We start from the raw sequence: 16,501 nt of genomic DNA, 5'->3' as shown, positions 1-16,501 counted from the left end.
CATTTTATTCTGACTATGATGTTATGTTTCACTAGACTTGTATTATGAAAGTTGTAAAAATACTAAATAATAATAATAATACTAAATATGATACTTTGGAGCTTTTTCCCTCTGGCCACAACTGAAAAAGTCGGACCATCCCAGTAAACAAATGTCAATAAATAAGTAATAAATAAAATATATGCCAACTCCGAGATCACAACACCTCAAAGAAAAGAGAATGTTCTGTGAAACTGAAATCCTGAACTTGCTATATTTAAGTCTAGATTTTTAGCCAGACTCCTTATCTTGGGGCTGGGCAAATCTAATCCTGGAGATTTCAAATGGTTATCCCTGCATGCATATAGTGATTATATTTACTTAGACAAAGTCTAGTTTATTTCTGGAACATGTACACAGTACTATGTATGATGCAGTAAATTATACAGTGATTTCATCACATTTTGCTCATAGTTATTTTTAATTTCATGTTAATTTTACAGTATTTCTATCAAAACACAAGCACTTTTCACAGATAATTTATGAAGCAAGCAATAATGCCTGATACTGTGGACATTACTGGAGAAATAATGCCCACCCAGTGGTGCTATGAGGCCCTCTACTGTAGGTGGAAGGCTTCTAACCCCCCTGTATGGATGCTGTTTTTCCACCACCCACCCTAGAGGGCATTACTGCATTTAGATCTGTTAAATTGTTTTGCATTTTTTTATATTTTTGATATCAAATAGTTCCTCTACATAATGTTTCATAGTTGCTGTGGTGTATGCAACTGTTGTTGGAGAAAATATTTCACATACAAACTACTATGTCAGCATAGACACACAGTCAATACAGATGCACATGCAAAGATACACACATGCACACACAAACACACACATTTGTCCAGCAATTGCAGTCCCTTTCATGATGAATACACCTCACTTGTCATTGTGATCAAATAAATTACAAAAAATGTCACACAGTGCAAAGCACTGCAATACCTCGACTGTCTCTGATTTTGCAGAATGTTGCTGACTTCCTCATACACTTACTCTCAATAAGTGTTATTTTCTGGTAAATCACTGAAAATTACAGTTAGCCAATTATTCTTGCTTTATAGTTTAACACTTTACAGTTTCATAGTCCTTATTGCTCAGATAATGCAATGTGATGAAAAGCATGTTTAGATCCAAATCCTTATGCAAAGAAATTGTAAGGTTTAAGTTTTCCCCCTCTGTTTAGTTCTCTCACACACAGACACACAGAATTGCATCTTCTTCTCACCTTTTCCCGTTTGGGGTAGCCACAGTGGAACAACGGTCCGCAGAACAATTGGCAGTGGAGTTTTACAGTCTTGAGTGCGCAGACACACACACACACACACACACACACACACACACACACACACACACACACACACACACACACACACACCTAGGGCCAATTTAGAATCCCCAGTCCACCTGCAGCAAGCCTTTGGGATGCGGGAAGCAAACAGAGTATTGCATATTTTACTTTATTTTTCTACCTCACTAAATGCATTTTTTAAACTGCGCTTAATGAGGATTAAGTAAACCTGCAAGCTCTTCTAACTGCTTTTGAAGGTACTTTAGCTAGATGAGTGTTCTCCCCCTGTTTATATTTTTTTACACTCACTAAAAGGCAAAACTTTGCTTAATGAGTATAAAAATGGCATCCATTTGCTTTTTTCAGTCCTTCCTTCATGGCACCTTAATATGCAGCTGTGAAGAGGCAAACTTGTTTTTTGTAGGTGATATCTATATATTAACATGCTGCGGCAGGACATTCTTTCTCCAGCAGGTGAGAATTTATATTTTGCCCAATATTTAAAATGATACAAAACAAAGTTATGAGATTAAATAGCCAGAATTCAAGTTGATGAGTGTGGATATTGTGATAAACCCCTCAGAAAACATATGGTTTAAGGTAACTCCCAAACTTATCTAAGGGGCACATTTAAGACCCCTAATGCAACGAGTTCTGCATGACAAGAAAATGATATGCAAAGAGATTTCAAAATGCATCCAAGGAGAAACTCCCCTCTGTCATATCAGAGGTAGAAGGCTTGTTAAGAGAGTACAAACAAGTCAGTTAGATCAAAGCATTCTGGTCATGAGGATCTCAATATGCTAACAATCATGCAAAGAAGGCTTATCAAAATGCCACCAATACCAGTATAAACTCCAGAGCATACCACCTGTATGATCATAATGTTGATTACTTTTAAAACCTTCAGCTTGTTATAATGAATGCTCCAAATTTGGAATCAATTTTAATGTTTAATTTTTTTAGCATAACTAAGAAAATATAATGAAAGTACTGCAATGGTGAGAATTATGATTAACACGCATATTGAACTTAAGGTCTTGAACAATGATTTATGTTTAAGGTATCGACATTTATGTTCACAAACATGACAGCAGTAAATCATTATTGAGGTTGACAATATACAGAGCATTGCAATATTTCAAACTGGAAGACACCACATCATGGTCCTCAGATTGAGTTACGTCCTTGATCTGGGAAATATTGTCAAGGTAATAATGCAATGACACAACTAAAGCTGCCACTAGTCTAAGAGAATGATAGACCCTGAAACCATGTTTCTAGGAACACAATCAGATTCCGCTTCCTACACGATATCAAACATGTTCCTTCTATATAAATGAATTTAGGGAATGTATACAGCTCTGGGAATCACTAGAATCACGTACATTATCCTAACCTCTGTCAAAAAGATATTAAGTTTCAAATCCCCTGTACTCATCCACTTATGGCTTATAAACAGTCTGTAGGCCATATCTTTTGACCTGCAGATATGGAAAATCGGGAAAAAGGCCGTTGAAAAAGTAGGAACATTCAGCTAACAATATGGACATTTAATTAGCATAAAATCTGAATACCAACTTGCACTCAACTGTCTTCCAGCTTCCAGAAAATGTGGGATACTACTCGAACATGTTTAAAAACAGTGTACAACAAAAACACAGAAAAATACAACCACGTTATCAAAGACGCAGTGTATGATCTGTAGACTTTAATGGGCTATATTTCAAAATTCTACCACACAAGGTCATTTCTTTTTGCTTAATAAAAATGGAGATGTAAGATGTGAATCCTCTTTCTTTAAATTGTTGCCACTAGTATGTTGGTCGTGTGTGGTTTTCTGTGTACTAGACTGCTTCAAAAATCATATAAAAAATATCCTGTGCAGTGGTAAAGCCAAAATGAAAACAGGAATCTTCCTCCAAAATAGGGACAGTTGAGAGGTCTGCTGTAGGAACACTGAGCGCTGCCATGGACTCCGTAGTGAGCTGAGCTTCACCAACATAGCAGTTATACTGTAGTAACTTTTTTTTATGCATAGGGAGATCATATACACCGTTAGGTCATGCACAGCATGGATAGAACCTTTCTGACAAGCTACAGCAAAGATACTGTTTAAAGAAAACTGTACAGCTGAAGAAACCACCTGACAGTGCCCTGAGAGGTAAAACACAGCCATGCAATTATGCCAGCAGATTGGATTCAGTAGAAATGCAATAGAAATGCAGGTACTCTTAAGAAATGATTCACAATGTCAGAAGATAATGAGATATCTTAGAAGTTTGTGCTGAATTGTATTTATTAATCTGCAGACACTTGAAGGTTTCATAGTAGTTTCATAGTAGTGTACTAGGCTATCTGCCCGGGGGCATTTATAAGCCTAGCCAACAGTGATGTGGCTTACGCCACCCCGCACTATATAGTTGTGCCTCTCTAATAGTGACACATGTGGGACCCCATTATTTAGTAAACTATACCTCTGTCTAGTAGTGACACTGAGGTGACTCCCGGGGTAAACTTGCGATCTCCCATCCATGCATCGAGATTTTTCTTGAACAGTGCCAATGAAGGGCTCTGTCTCACATGGACTGGGATTTTGTTCCAGAGTATGGGTAACCTCTGTGTTATGAATCTATCCCTCCAGCATGTCCTATTCATATTTGTGCAGAGGTTGAACTCTTTAGCTCGCGTGGTTCTGGTGGATTTGGATTTTTTGAGATGGAGCATGTCCATCAGTTCTTGGTTGGACATGGCCCTATATGTTAGGCACAAATCACCTCTGAGCAGGTGGTATGCTACTGAATAGAGCTGGAGTTTCTTTAATCTAGCTGGATAAGGCACATGTTTGAGACCTATGATCCTCTTGGTGAGGTACTTCTGGGGTCTTTCCAGTTGTTGCATGTGCCGGGTGAGATACATCCCAAATGGAGCATTATATTCAATCATGGGCCTGACAAGGGAGGAATATAGAGGTACAATGGCCTCCTTTGATCTGGATGAGAATCCCTTCATGATGAGATGGGCAAGGTAGAATGTCTTTCTGACCACTTTGGCAACATGGTTGTCAAAGGAGAGGTCACTATCGACTTGAGTCCCCAGGTCTCTGATTACTTCTTCCGTATTCAGTGGGTTATTGTCTATGTGATAATTTGTGGGTACTTTGTTTTTCCCAAAGGGATGACTATACATTTTTGGCGTTAAGTTTGAGGCCATGATTCCGCACCAGTTGTCCGTTTCAGTGAGACCTTTCTGTAGGATGTGTGTGTCAGCAGGTGAATCAACTATGGCACCCAGTTTGCAGTCATCTGCAAACTTTGTCAGCCATAATCCTCCCATATTTGCTTTCACATCTGAGAAGTAAATGCCGAATAAGAGTGGTCCCAAGACTGAGCCCTGTGGGACACCACTCGTGACTGGTTTTGAGTCTGACATGGCTCCAGCAATTTTGACCTTATGGGTTCTGTTTTTTAGCCAGTTTGCTACCCATCTTGTGACATATGGATTTACATTTAGGCTGCTGAGCTTGTCAATGATGCCAGAGTGTGGTATCGTGTCAAAGGCCTTAGCCAAGTCCAAGTAGGCAGTGTGGACAGCCTTGCCCTCGTCGATGGCACTAGTGACTGTCTCGAAGTCAACCAGGTTTAAGAGGCAGGATCTGCCTTTTACAAAACCGAACTGGGTGGGATCAAGGGTCTGCAGATCCCCAATGTCGCCATTTATGAGTTCCATGATGATTCTTTCCATAGCCTTGCAGACCAGGCTGGTCAAACTTATGGGGCGGTAGTTACCAGGGTCAGTAGAATTTCCCCCTTTGTGGAGTGGGACCACTGTTGATGTGCGCCAGTGTTCAGGTACATATCCTGTAGTGAGGCTAAGATTGAATAGCGTTCTTAGGGGCGGGTTTAGTTCATCTTGAAGTTCACGTAACACGCAACCGGGGATACCATCTGGTCCCATAGATGCTGTGTTTTTTGCCTTGTTGAGTGCTGATTTCACCTGTATGTCTGTGATGACAGGTAGGTTACATTCAGCAGGGATAATTACTTCATCTTTAAGGGGTGAGGGAGGGGAGAAATTTGCACTGAACCTATCTGCCAGAATATTGGCAATGTCGGTAGGGTCAGTGAATTTTTTGTCGTTGTGTATTAACTCAGAGCATATCTGAGAATTTCCTCCCAAGGTTCTGACATAATTGAAGAAGGCCTTGTGATTGTCTTTGGTATCCTTGGCAATCTTTTCTCAAAGTTTGCTTTAGATGTTTTATGAGAGAACGTAGTTTTTACTTGTGCTGATCAGGGAAGCCTTTCCCTTGTGGGATTTGGCTTTGTCCTGCAGTAGCTTCCTTCTTTTGTTGTACAGTTTGTTTATAGCGGGTCCACCAAACCGGGCGTTTTCCCTTGGTGGAGAGGGTCTTGGTTTTAGTTGGGATTGCTTGATCCATGCATTCTTGGAGATGTCCATAGAAGGCTTTTGTGAAGGATTCAGCATTTTGGGATGTGGTTTCCATTAACCCAGTAGGCTTAAAGCATATCATTTCTGACTTAAGGAGCAAAGTCAGCTTTTGAAAAGTTTTTCACTGTAGTCTTTTGTTCTGGGGGTGGGGTGGGATATGTACATCCAACGTGATCAGTTTATGATCAGATCTTACTAGTGAGGGGTTTATATCTGGTGCGGAGCATTTGGACCCCATGTTTGTGATAATCAGGTCAAGTATATTATCTCTCCTCGTAGGAGAAGTGACCAGTTGCTCCATAGCATTTGAGTTTATGAATTCCAGGAATCTTTGGGCTAGGGTGTTAGGGCTAGAATAGTGGGCCCAGTCTATGTTGGGGTAGTTGAAGTCACCCAATATGATGGTGTTTGGTGTGACATTCATATCCTCCAGTGTTTTCAGGAATGCTTGATGAGATTCCTGGGATTGGGAGGGTGTTCTATAACATGCGACCAGTTGTATGGCAGTTTGCCTATGGTGAGTAAAACTTGTATGGTTTCTGATGCTTCATGGGTAGCCACCAATCGAGAGGTGTAGGTGTCCTTTATGAAAATGGACACTCCTCCTCCTTTGTGGTTCGGCCTGGAACTTGAGGCGAAGCATGATATGAGGTATAGCCTGGTAGCGCTGGAGTGCTCTCAGGAGCCTTGAACCAGGTTTCAGTTACTGCACAGACATCGATGTTCTCCATACTGAGAAGTGCTTCGAGTGCCTGCATCTTGAGATTTAGACTTCTGGCATTGAGCAGCATTACCCTTAATTTTTTCCATTTTTGTTTTTATGGAGGTTGATTTGTCCTTTGAGCATTGCCTAAAAAGGCACTATGGGGTGGCAAGAGCCTTGGCCAGTATCCGGAAGCCCAGTGGTGACAGGTGCAAGCCATCCCTTGCGGCAACGTGGCTTGTCCAGCATGTCATCCCAGGCTGACAGACATTGGATCCCCTAGAATGACACCAGTGATTAAGCCAATTGTTAAAACTGATCATTTTGTCTTTGTACTGAGGCATCATTCTTGGTGAAGGCAGGATGCTGCTCAGGGTCAGGGTCATACCAGTCTGGGCTACATAATCGGAGAGCTCCTCAATGTCTCTTTTCATGTAGTCCAGGGAGGTACGTCTCAGGTCATTCACACCCGCATGGACAATGACTGAATCATACTTGTACTTGCTTTGGAGTGACCTGAGTGCGTGTGTAATGTGGCGGATCCTAGCACCCGATAGGCAGCTCACCGTTACCCTCTCCTTATTCAGCCTGGTAAGTGGAACGTCGGTGTGTCTGACTATAGAGTCACCTATTACTAATGTCTCTGGCATAGTGTTTTGCCTTAGGGGCTGTGATTGTGTGACACACCTGTTGCTTGAGGTATGTGTTGTAGGTGTTGCGTTTTGTGGGGTGTATTTCTGGGTGTCTGCTTTGGAGGCCTCTGTTGTTTTGGTAAGTTTTTTATAAGAGCCTCCGAGTATGTCTTTGTGTTCTTATGTGTTTGGTTTGTAGTAGTGGTGGTTTTATGTGTGACCGGTTTTGCTTTGGGTGTGGGTACCATCTCCTCCTGTCTGGTCTTGCCAGTCCTGAGTTGAGAGAGTTCAGCCTCCAGTCTGGCTATATAGTTGCATCTCTCACAAGTATATGTGTTAGTAGGAAGGAGGAGAGGGTTGTCTGTGTACATGAGACAATTTTAACATTGTCTTAAGATTCCCAGATTAACCAGCTGAACAAGAGAGGATGCTAGTGGTCTACCACTCGACATACTAGAATATTATAAGGAGTGCTGTGCCTTTAAGGGAAGTGGGTATTCACAGGGGGTAGTGGATGCCTGTAGTGCTTACTTTAGGGTAAGAGTGCTTATTTTATTAACAACTCTAATGAGGGGTAGCATCAATTTGATGAAGGCTCCTAAAACTAAACGGAAAAGGGCAGTGGTCACCAAGGGAAGACAAATTAGGCTTCAATTGAACATAAACCACATTCTCAGTTAACTACCATGAATGATATTTTCAAAATAGGGCAGTAGTTTTTCAGATCATATTTGTCTATTTAGGTTCTCTTAATAACAGACGTTACAGTACCTCTTATTCAAGCAAGAGAGTGGAATATCTATTGTTAGAGATGAAGGCATAGTTTGAAGAAAAAGAAAAAACAATCAAGGCCTTCCAGGCATGCTAAAAAATGCCTGGATGGTTCAAGATTTAACCTGCAAATAAACTGGATGGAAAACCAAGATCCAAAGAGTTCAAGTCCATTTGGGGAGGCCTGATGGATGGCAGGCACAGGGTCCAAAAGTATAAAGGAAAAAAATAATTTTATCAAAATTAGTGCAATAAAACAATTAGTAATTACAAGGTGTTTTGGACAGATCAGTGCTGTGTCAGTTGAAAGCCATGTAGAGGTTTATAGCATAATTAAGACTCACTTATTGGTTTGTAAATAGACTCGGCGAAAAATTGTGACATTTGGGCTTGACAAATGTGCATAAACAATTGCAACAGAAAAGCTGTAGCACCAAGATAATAACCTGGGACAGGAGTGTGATAAAAAGGAACTTGAAAAGGAGGGAATACATAAAATTTTAGAAACAGATGAATAGGCTGTAATAAAAAATGAACATACGAGACTAAAGCTCAGTAATGAATACCTCAGAAGACTGAAATTACTATTGAAAACCACCTTGACAGTTCATAGGTTGGTACTAGGCTATCGGCCCTAGGGCCTATACAAGCCTAGCCATAATAATTCCCTGGCTATTTCTTCCCACGCTATTTACTTCCTGGATCCCTGTCTAGCAGGGCGACTGATGTGATCCCTGGGGTGAATTTCCTTTCTCCCATCCAATCATCAAGGTTCCTTTTGAAGAGGGCCAAAGAGGCACTCTGCTTGACATTTATGGGTAGTCTATTCCAGAGTCTGGGGAGTCTCTGGTCAGGAACCTATCCCTCCAGCATGTTTTGTTTATTGTGATGGCAAGGTTTAGATCCCTGGAGCGTGTGGCTCTGAGGGACTGGGATTTCTTTAAGTGTAGCATGTCCAATAGCTCTGGGTTTGACATGGCCTTGTATGTTAAGCAGAGATCACCTCTGAGTAGACAATATGCGACAGAGTATAGCTGGAGTTTTTTAAGGCAGTCAGCATAGGGCATCTGCTTTAGGCCTGTGATTCTTTTAGTGAAGTATTTCTGTGGCCTTTCCAGTTGTTGCAGGTGTCTTGAGAGGTACATACCAAACGGGACGTTGGATTCTATAATGGGTCTAATGAGGTTATGTTATGAATTTATTCAGTTATGAATGAAGTCCAAGCTATAAATGAATTTGCTGTTTCTACTGTGAATTACAGCTTTGGTGTGAACTGGCCTCAGGCAGGATTGAATCAGCAAGACAGGAAACAATAAAAAGTCATGCTCAAATGATATATAAAAAGCAGTACATAGAAAGATTACATATCTCTTAGTCTGCAGAGGTATGAGCCTTTTGAAACTGACTACATATTTACATCGACAGTTGTGAGACTGCATACATATTCGCCAACCTTATGAGATCCAAACCGTACAATTTCTTAATCATTAAGAGAATAAGTAAGACAATGTCTTTGCTAAGTTTAGCAGAAGGATTTAGAAAGGAGTGGGAATGGAAATCAAACCAGCAGTAGATGAGAATTAGCAACTGAAAGAAACAGAGAAAACTGGAAAGCCCACATATATAGTAGCAATTATAGAAAAATCCTACAACAATCACATATGGCCCAGGATCTGATGTATGAATGGATAAGGAGAGGTGAATTTAAACCAAAAGTTTAAAGGCCAACAATAGTAGCCAAAGGAAGTGGAATACATGCGAGTTGGTTTATAAAGTCTACAAAAAAATGGGAGAAACAGACAAATACAGGTTAAACAGAACTGAAAACAGTTTTACACCTCGTTGCTGTGGGTGATACACTCATGGTCAACAGTGCTTATACTGAAACGTACAATAAGCAATGGCAACATTGTTGCACTAGGGATTTTGCAAACACTGATATAAAATTAGCTGAAAAGCATTGGAAACAGAAACCACAAATCAAAATGCATCCCTCGAGGCACTCCTTAAAATGGAGAACATTGATATCTGTGCAGTGACTGAGACCTGGTTCAAGGATCCAGAGAGCACCCCTGCATTACCAGGCTATAACTCATACCACACGTTTTGGCCCTCTAACCTGGACCGGAACACCAAAGGCAGAGGTGAGTCCATATTCATTAAGGATATCCACACCTCCAGGCTAGTTGCTCAGCATAATGCATCTGAGGTTATCAAAGTGCAACTAACTCTGGGCAAAACTGCAATCAAAATTGTAGCTTGCTACATATCCCCCACCATGTCCCAGGATTCCCACTCCTCTTTTCTTGATATACTGGAAAATATTAGGCTTCAACCAAACACCCGAATAATGGGCGATTTCAACTACCCCACCATTAGCTGGAAAAACTACTCATGCACCAACTCCTTCACTCAACGCTTTCTGGAATTCATAAATTCCAATGCCCTAGATCAGCTTATCTACACCCCCACCAGGGTCAACAATATCCTAGACCTAGTCATTACCAACATGAGTGACCAGTGTTTCACACCTGAAGTCAACTCCTCGGTCGAATCTGACCATAAGCTAATCGCCCAAATTATCCACATCCCGCCCCACACCCCCATTAAGGAAACCATGGTAAAACATTTCTCCAAAGCCAACTTCATGCTTAAGACAGAAGTGGTGAACTTCATGACACCCATGCAGATGGACAGTACAGTTACAACTGCTGAATCCTACAGAAATGTGCTCTAAGCACTTAAACAAGTGCATGGATCATGCTATCCCAAACAGAACCAAGGCACTATCCTCCAAAAAAGGGAAGCCAATCTGGTGGTCCCCTGTCATAAACAAACTACAGCAGAAGGAAGAAACTGCTGCAAAAGAGAGTAAAATCCCATGAGTGGAGGAGCTCTCTGGTCAGCCTCAGTAAGAAGCGGAGATCCCATATAAGATCCTCCAAAACTAGCTACGAAAACAAAATCACCACTGATTCTAGGGACAACCACAAAGCATTTTATACCTATCTCAAGAATCTCAATGGCAACACCCAGATCTGTTGTGAGTTGCAGCACAACGGCATGAAAATTACTGAACCAACTGATATTGCCAACTTCCTGGCAGATAGGTTCAATGCTAACTTTACCCCCCTCTCACCTCCTAAAGGGGCCATATCTATACAGGAAGAATGCAGAGTCCCTGTAATAACAACTACACAGGTAAAAGCTGCACTCTCTAAAGCCAAACACACAGCATCCAAGGGACCAGACTGCATTTTACATGAACTTCAGAATGAACTGTCTCCCCTCCTAAGCACCATGTTCAATCATAGCCTCATATCAGGCTTTGTGCTCACTGAACAGCGCACAGCAACAGTAATCCCACTCCACAAAGGGGGAGCCACCACTGATCCTGCGAACTATCGCCCTATTAGCCTGACGAGCCTGGTCTGTAAGGCCATGGAACTCAAAGACTTTGGTAACCTGCAAACTCTGGACCCCACCCAGTTTGGATTTGTGAAAGGAAGATCATGCCTCCTGAACCTGATAGATTTTGAGGCAGTCACCAAAGCCGTAGACGAGGGTAAGGTGGTTCACACAGCCTATCTTGACCTCACCAAGGCTTTCAACACCATCCCCCATTCTGGAATTATAGCTAAACTCACTAAACTAGGTATAAATCCCTACTCACTGATAGAACCCACACTGTAAAAGTTGCAGACTCCAAATCTGACTTCAAACCAGTGACAAGTGGAGTACCACAGGGTTCAGTCCTGGGACCTCTCCTGTTTGGTATCTACTTCTCTGAAGTACAGGCTAACACAGAAGGCCTTTAGCTAATGAAGTTCGCAGATGACTGCAAACTTTGAGCCATAGTAGAGTCCCCAAATGATGTGGACATCCTACAGAAGGGCCTCACTGAGACAGATGCCTGGTGTCAGAGCCATGGCCTCAAGCTCAATGCGAAAAAGGTGCATTGTCATCCCCTTTGGTAAAAACTCTGTACCCATGAACTACCACATAGGCGGCAGTCTACTTAATGCTGAATGCGTGATGAGACCTTGGGACCCAGGTGGACAGTAGTCTCTCCTCTGATAATCACATCGCCACAGTAGTCAGGAAATCCTTCTACATGGCACACCATCACAAAAGGGTTCTCATCCAGGAAAAAAAGAGGTCATTGTTCCCCTCTTTTCGACACTCTTTAGACCCATTATAGAGTACAATGCCCTTTTTGGAATGTAGCTCACAAGACATCTGCCGCAGCTGGAAAGGCCAAAGTAGTACCTCACAAAGAGGATTACTGGCCTCAAACAGATGCCCTACACTGACAGTCACAAAAAACTCCAGCTTTACTCTGTAGCATATCGCCTACTCTGACGTGATTTCTGCCTAACATATAAAACTATGTCAAACCCAGAGCTGTTGGACATGCTACACCTAAAGAAATCCCAATCCCTCTGTGCTACATGCTCTAGGGACCTAAACCTTGTCACCACAATAAACAGGACATGCTGGAGGGATCGATTCCTGTCCCAGAGACTTCCCATACTCTGGAACAAGCTACCCATCTATGTCAAGCAAAGTTCCTCATTAGCACTCTTCAAGAAAAATCTTAATGAGTGGATGGGAAATAGGAAATACACCCTGGGGATCACTTCTGTGGCTCTGCTCATCAGGGGCACAGGAAAATAACTTTCTTGGGTGGCATAAGCCAGGGAACCTTGTTAGCCACGCTTACTTATGCCCTTGGGCTGATAGCCTAGTACCTACCTATGAACCTCTATTATTGATGACGAATTTTGGATCACATTAAATCACCCAGTACCAACAATTAAAGCAAAAGATGTAAGTTACAGTAGTGCAGGAAAAAACAAAGAAATGTAGCCTTAATCGTTGAAATAGGTACACCCAGTGATTATAGTGTCTTAAGTAGTTGGCATCATAACCAGACGTTGCAAGAAAACTACAGCAATATGGAAAAAATACACCCATATGGTTTCAATAGGATTAGGAAAAACAAGTCAAATAAAAAAATGTTCTAGTGTAGTTAAATATGCAACCACAGAAGAAAGCAATTCTGGGTAATTTGCAGGTATGGAGAAGGGCACTCTAGGTAAACTGCAAAGACTGAAGCAATGCTCATGCCATAAACATTAATCATACCCTGACTCAGTGAGGTTAATTCCTGTCATGATGTTAAAAAGCCAAAACATGTGGAGAATTAAAAAAAAAAGTGATAATCTGAGCATCAGCCTTAAAATTCTGAGAAAAAAGAATCCTCCCAACTCACTAGATAGATTAGATGGCACTGCCTGTTATTGATACGGATGAACATTGTTAGCCAGTTAAAAGCCACTGAAATTTCAACAAAGTCTGATTTCTTACAAGAGACCATGTAGTTGAAGATTCATTAATGTCATCCAGTTTAATGGTTTTCCTCCAGCTGACGTGATCTATTTTGCATTCCATTTTCAAACCATGTCTTCTCTCAGCTGCATTTGCAAATGCTGTGATTCATTTGGTATACATACATTGGGGCAAGTTAGGTTCGTGGGCTGTTACTAGTGTAAAGACCAGTAGGATTCTTACAAGCCTAGCTGTGTACCCCAAACTATTAGGGTCCTGATTATCATGGGTGTCTATATGGGGGGGGGGGCATGTTAGTAGGGAAGTAACTAAGGATATACAAGGGCGGTTGTCAGGATAATAGTTTTCTTATTGACGGCCTCTGCGCCTAAGAGATATGGAGACCAGACTGGGACTAAATTTGTGATTTCCTACCCAGTTGTCAAGGTTTTATTTGACTAGGGTCAGAGATGAACTGTGTATTACATGGATGGTGGAGCCTATTCTATAGTGTGGGGATACTTTGGGACACATCTCTCTCTCCAACATGTTCTGTGTGTCACAGGCAAAGTTCATATCCCTGGGACACATCTCTCTCTCCAACATATTCTGTGTGTCACAGGCAAAGTTCATATCCCTGGATCTAGCGTTTCTATTGCTGTTTCTTTTGTGCATGTGCAACAGATCCATCAGAGCTGGGTCTGGGGAAGTCCTCTAAGCCAGACCAAGATCCCCTCTCAGCAGCCTGTAGAAGACTGAATACAGAGACAAAGCCTTTAAGCAATCAATGCCTGAATTCTCCTGTTAAGAAATCTTTGCGGGTGTTCCAGCTATTGTAAGTGTCTGGTTAGATGCATGTTAAAGAGGACACTGTATTAAATGACATGTCTGATAAAGGTTGAGTAGAGTAGTAGTATAATACACTTGGACCTGGATGCCATACCTTTACATACAAGTTGAGTGACATCGAATGATTTTCTTATCCCTTAGCTGCACATTGCTCAAAGGCTACATTGCTGTCTACATATGTTCCCAGATTCCTTACTACTGGGTCGACTCTTGGGGGTATTTTATCATTGGCGTCATTAACTTGGGTTGATAGTTTCCCCAAAGGGCATCATAATGCATTTTGTGGCATTGGGTTTTATGTCATGGCTTTAGCATCAGTCTTTTGTCTGTGGTAAACCCTCTTGCAAGATGTTTGTGTCTATAATGGCTCCCAATTTTCAGTCGAATGCAAACTTGGCGAGCTAGAGGCCTCGAGCATTAGCCTTCACCTGCAAGAAGTAGATGCCAAACAGGAGCAGGCCCAGGAAAATCCCTGGTGTATTCCACTGTTGGCCACTCTCTTGGCCGAGGTTGTCTCACCAAACCTGACTTCTTGGGTCCTATCTGTGAGCTAGCCAATAATCCAGAGAGTAATGTAAGGATTTACACCTAGCTCAGACAGCTTAACAATGCCCGAGTGGAGTATTGTACTGAATGCCTTAGCCAGGTCAAGATACGCAATATGCACTGTAACTCTCATCCATTGCCTTGGTGAGCCTCTCAAAGAAGTCTACCTGACTAAGTAATTATGACCTTCCGTTAAAGCCAAATTGGGATGGGTCCAGTATCTGTAGGTTAGCGATTCCTTGTTTATAATTTCCATGATAATTAATTCTATGGCTTTGTATATTAGACTTGGTAGGCTGTTAGGTCTGTAGTTCACTTGGCTAGTTGATAACCCCTCCTTGTGGAGAGGAATGACTGTTGTGGTCCTCCATTCACTGAAATCAGAGCCTCTTTCAAGGCTGTAGTTGAAGAGTGCCTCAAGTGGTCTGAATGGGTCATGTTTTAGACTATTCAGGAGGCAACTGGGGATGATGTTGGGACCCATAGAGGTAGTGTTCTTAGTTTTAGCAAGTACTGCCAGCACTTGGTCCCCTCCCAATAGCCGGACAAAGTAAGTTGGAGGGGATTTCACTTTGTGTAGCTGGGGGGGGGTAAAGTTTGAGCTGAACTTATCAGCCAGTAGATTTGTTACTGATCAGTGAAGGTGTTAACATTTACCACAAGTTTAGCACATTGCTGTGTGTTACCTCTAAGGTTCCAGACATGGCTAAAGATGGCCTTCTGACTGTCCTTAGCCAGCAAGGCTAACCTGATCTCATAGGCGGCCTTGTTGAACTCAATTAGACCTCTTAATTTCCTGATTAGTTGTATAGGAGAGCACTTGTCTTGGAGGGAGTTGCTCTTCCTGAATTTGGCCATGAATTTTCTCCTTTTGTCCTATACCCTGTTTAGGTGAAGATTCCAGAAGTGGATAATGTTTGTTTTAGGTTCATCTCTGGTAGGTATGTCATTCTCTATGCAGCCATTTGCACATTTGTATAGAGACTCCATGAAAAATTCTGCATAGGTAGCTATGGTCACAGGTTTGGAAGGAACATTAAATTTTGACAAACTGTCCCTTAAATAGCATGCAGTTTGCTTTTGAACAGTTCCTGTTACTGGTTCAACTTTCTGGGTTAAATTTTACTTCAAATGAAACAGCTTTGTCATCTGATCTCACTAGTGAGGATACAACACAGTGGTGGTGGGGTGCAAGGCTCTCCCATTTTATAAATTACCAGAGCCAGTATGTATGATCCTCTGGCTTGAGTATGCACTATCTATTCCAGGGCTGCACCTGTGAGTTTGAGGTAGCATATGTTTCCCAGTCTATAGAGGGATAGTTAAAATCACACATGAATAGGGTGTTTAGTTGGATAGTGAGCAGCTCTAGTTGGTTTAGGTAAGAGATGTGAGACTCTGGGGGTATAGATGGTGACCTATAGCTAGCCATGATATGAGGAGAGACTATCTATGGTGACTTGCACATGGATGTATTCCATGGTATCAGCCTGTTTAACCAGTGTGGCAGTATTTTTGTTGCTAATGTAGATTGAGATACCTCCACCTTTGCCCCAGCCTGTGTTGCTGTTTGTCAAAATATGTGGGAGACACTGTAACTTTTCAGTTCTGGAGAACTTTCTACAGCTTTAAATCATGTCTCAGTCACGACATGGATGTCTACATTCTCCAGAATGAAGGGTTTAGAGTTTTTTGTTTAGGCTGCAAGGACTGAGCAGAAATACCTTAAGGCTGCATACAGACTTTCACTAATTTGGCAGTTTTGTCTTTTTAGCGTTGCCTAAAAATGGCTGTAATGGGTGGATAAAGACTAGGGGGACAGGTGCTACCCATCCTTGGCAAATCAATGTGGTCTTCTGACCTTGTCCTCCACATGCTTACAGATATTGGA

The sequence above is a fragment of the Protopterus annectens genome, chromosome 9.part0, assembly GCF_019279795.1.
Source record: "Protopterus annectens isolate FY-2018-M chromosome 9.part0, PAN1.0, whole genome shotgun sequence".
Classification (NCBI taxonomy): domain Eukaryota; kingdom Metazoa; phylum Chordata; order Ceratodontiformes; family Protopteridae; genus Protopterus; species Protopterus annectens.
Note: the sequence above shows the minus strand (reverse complement) of the source record.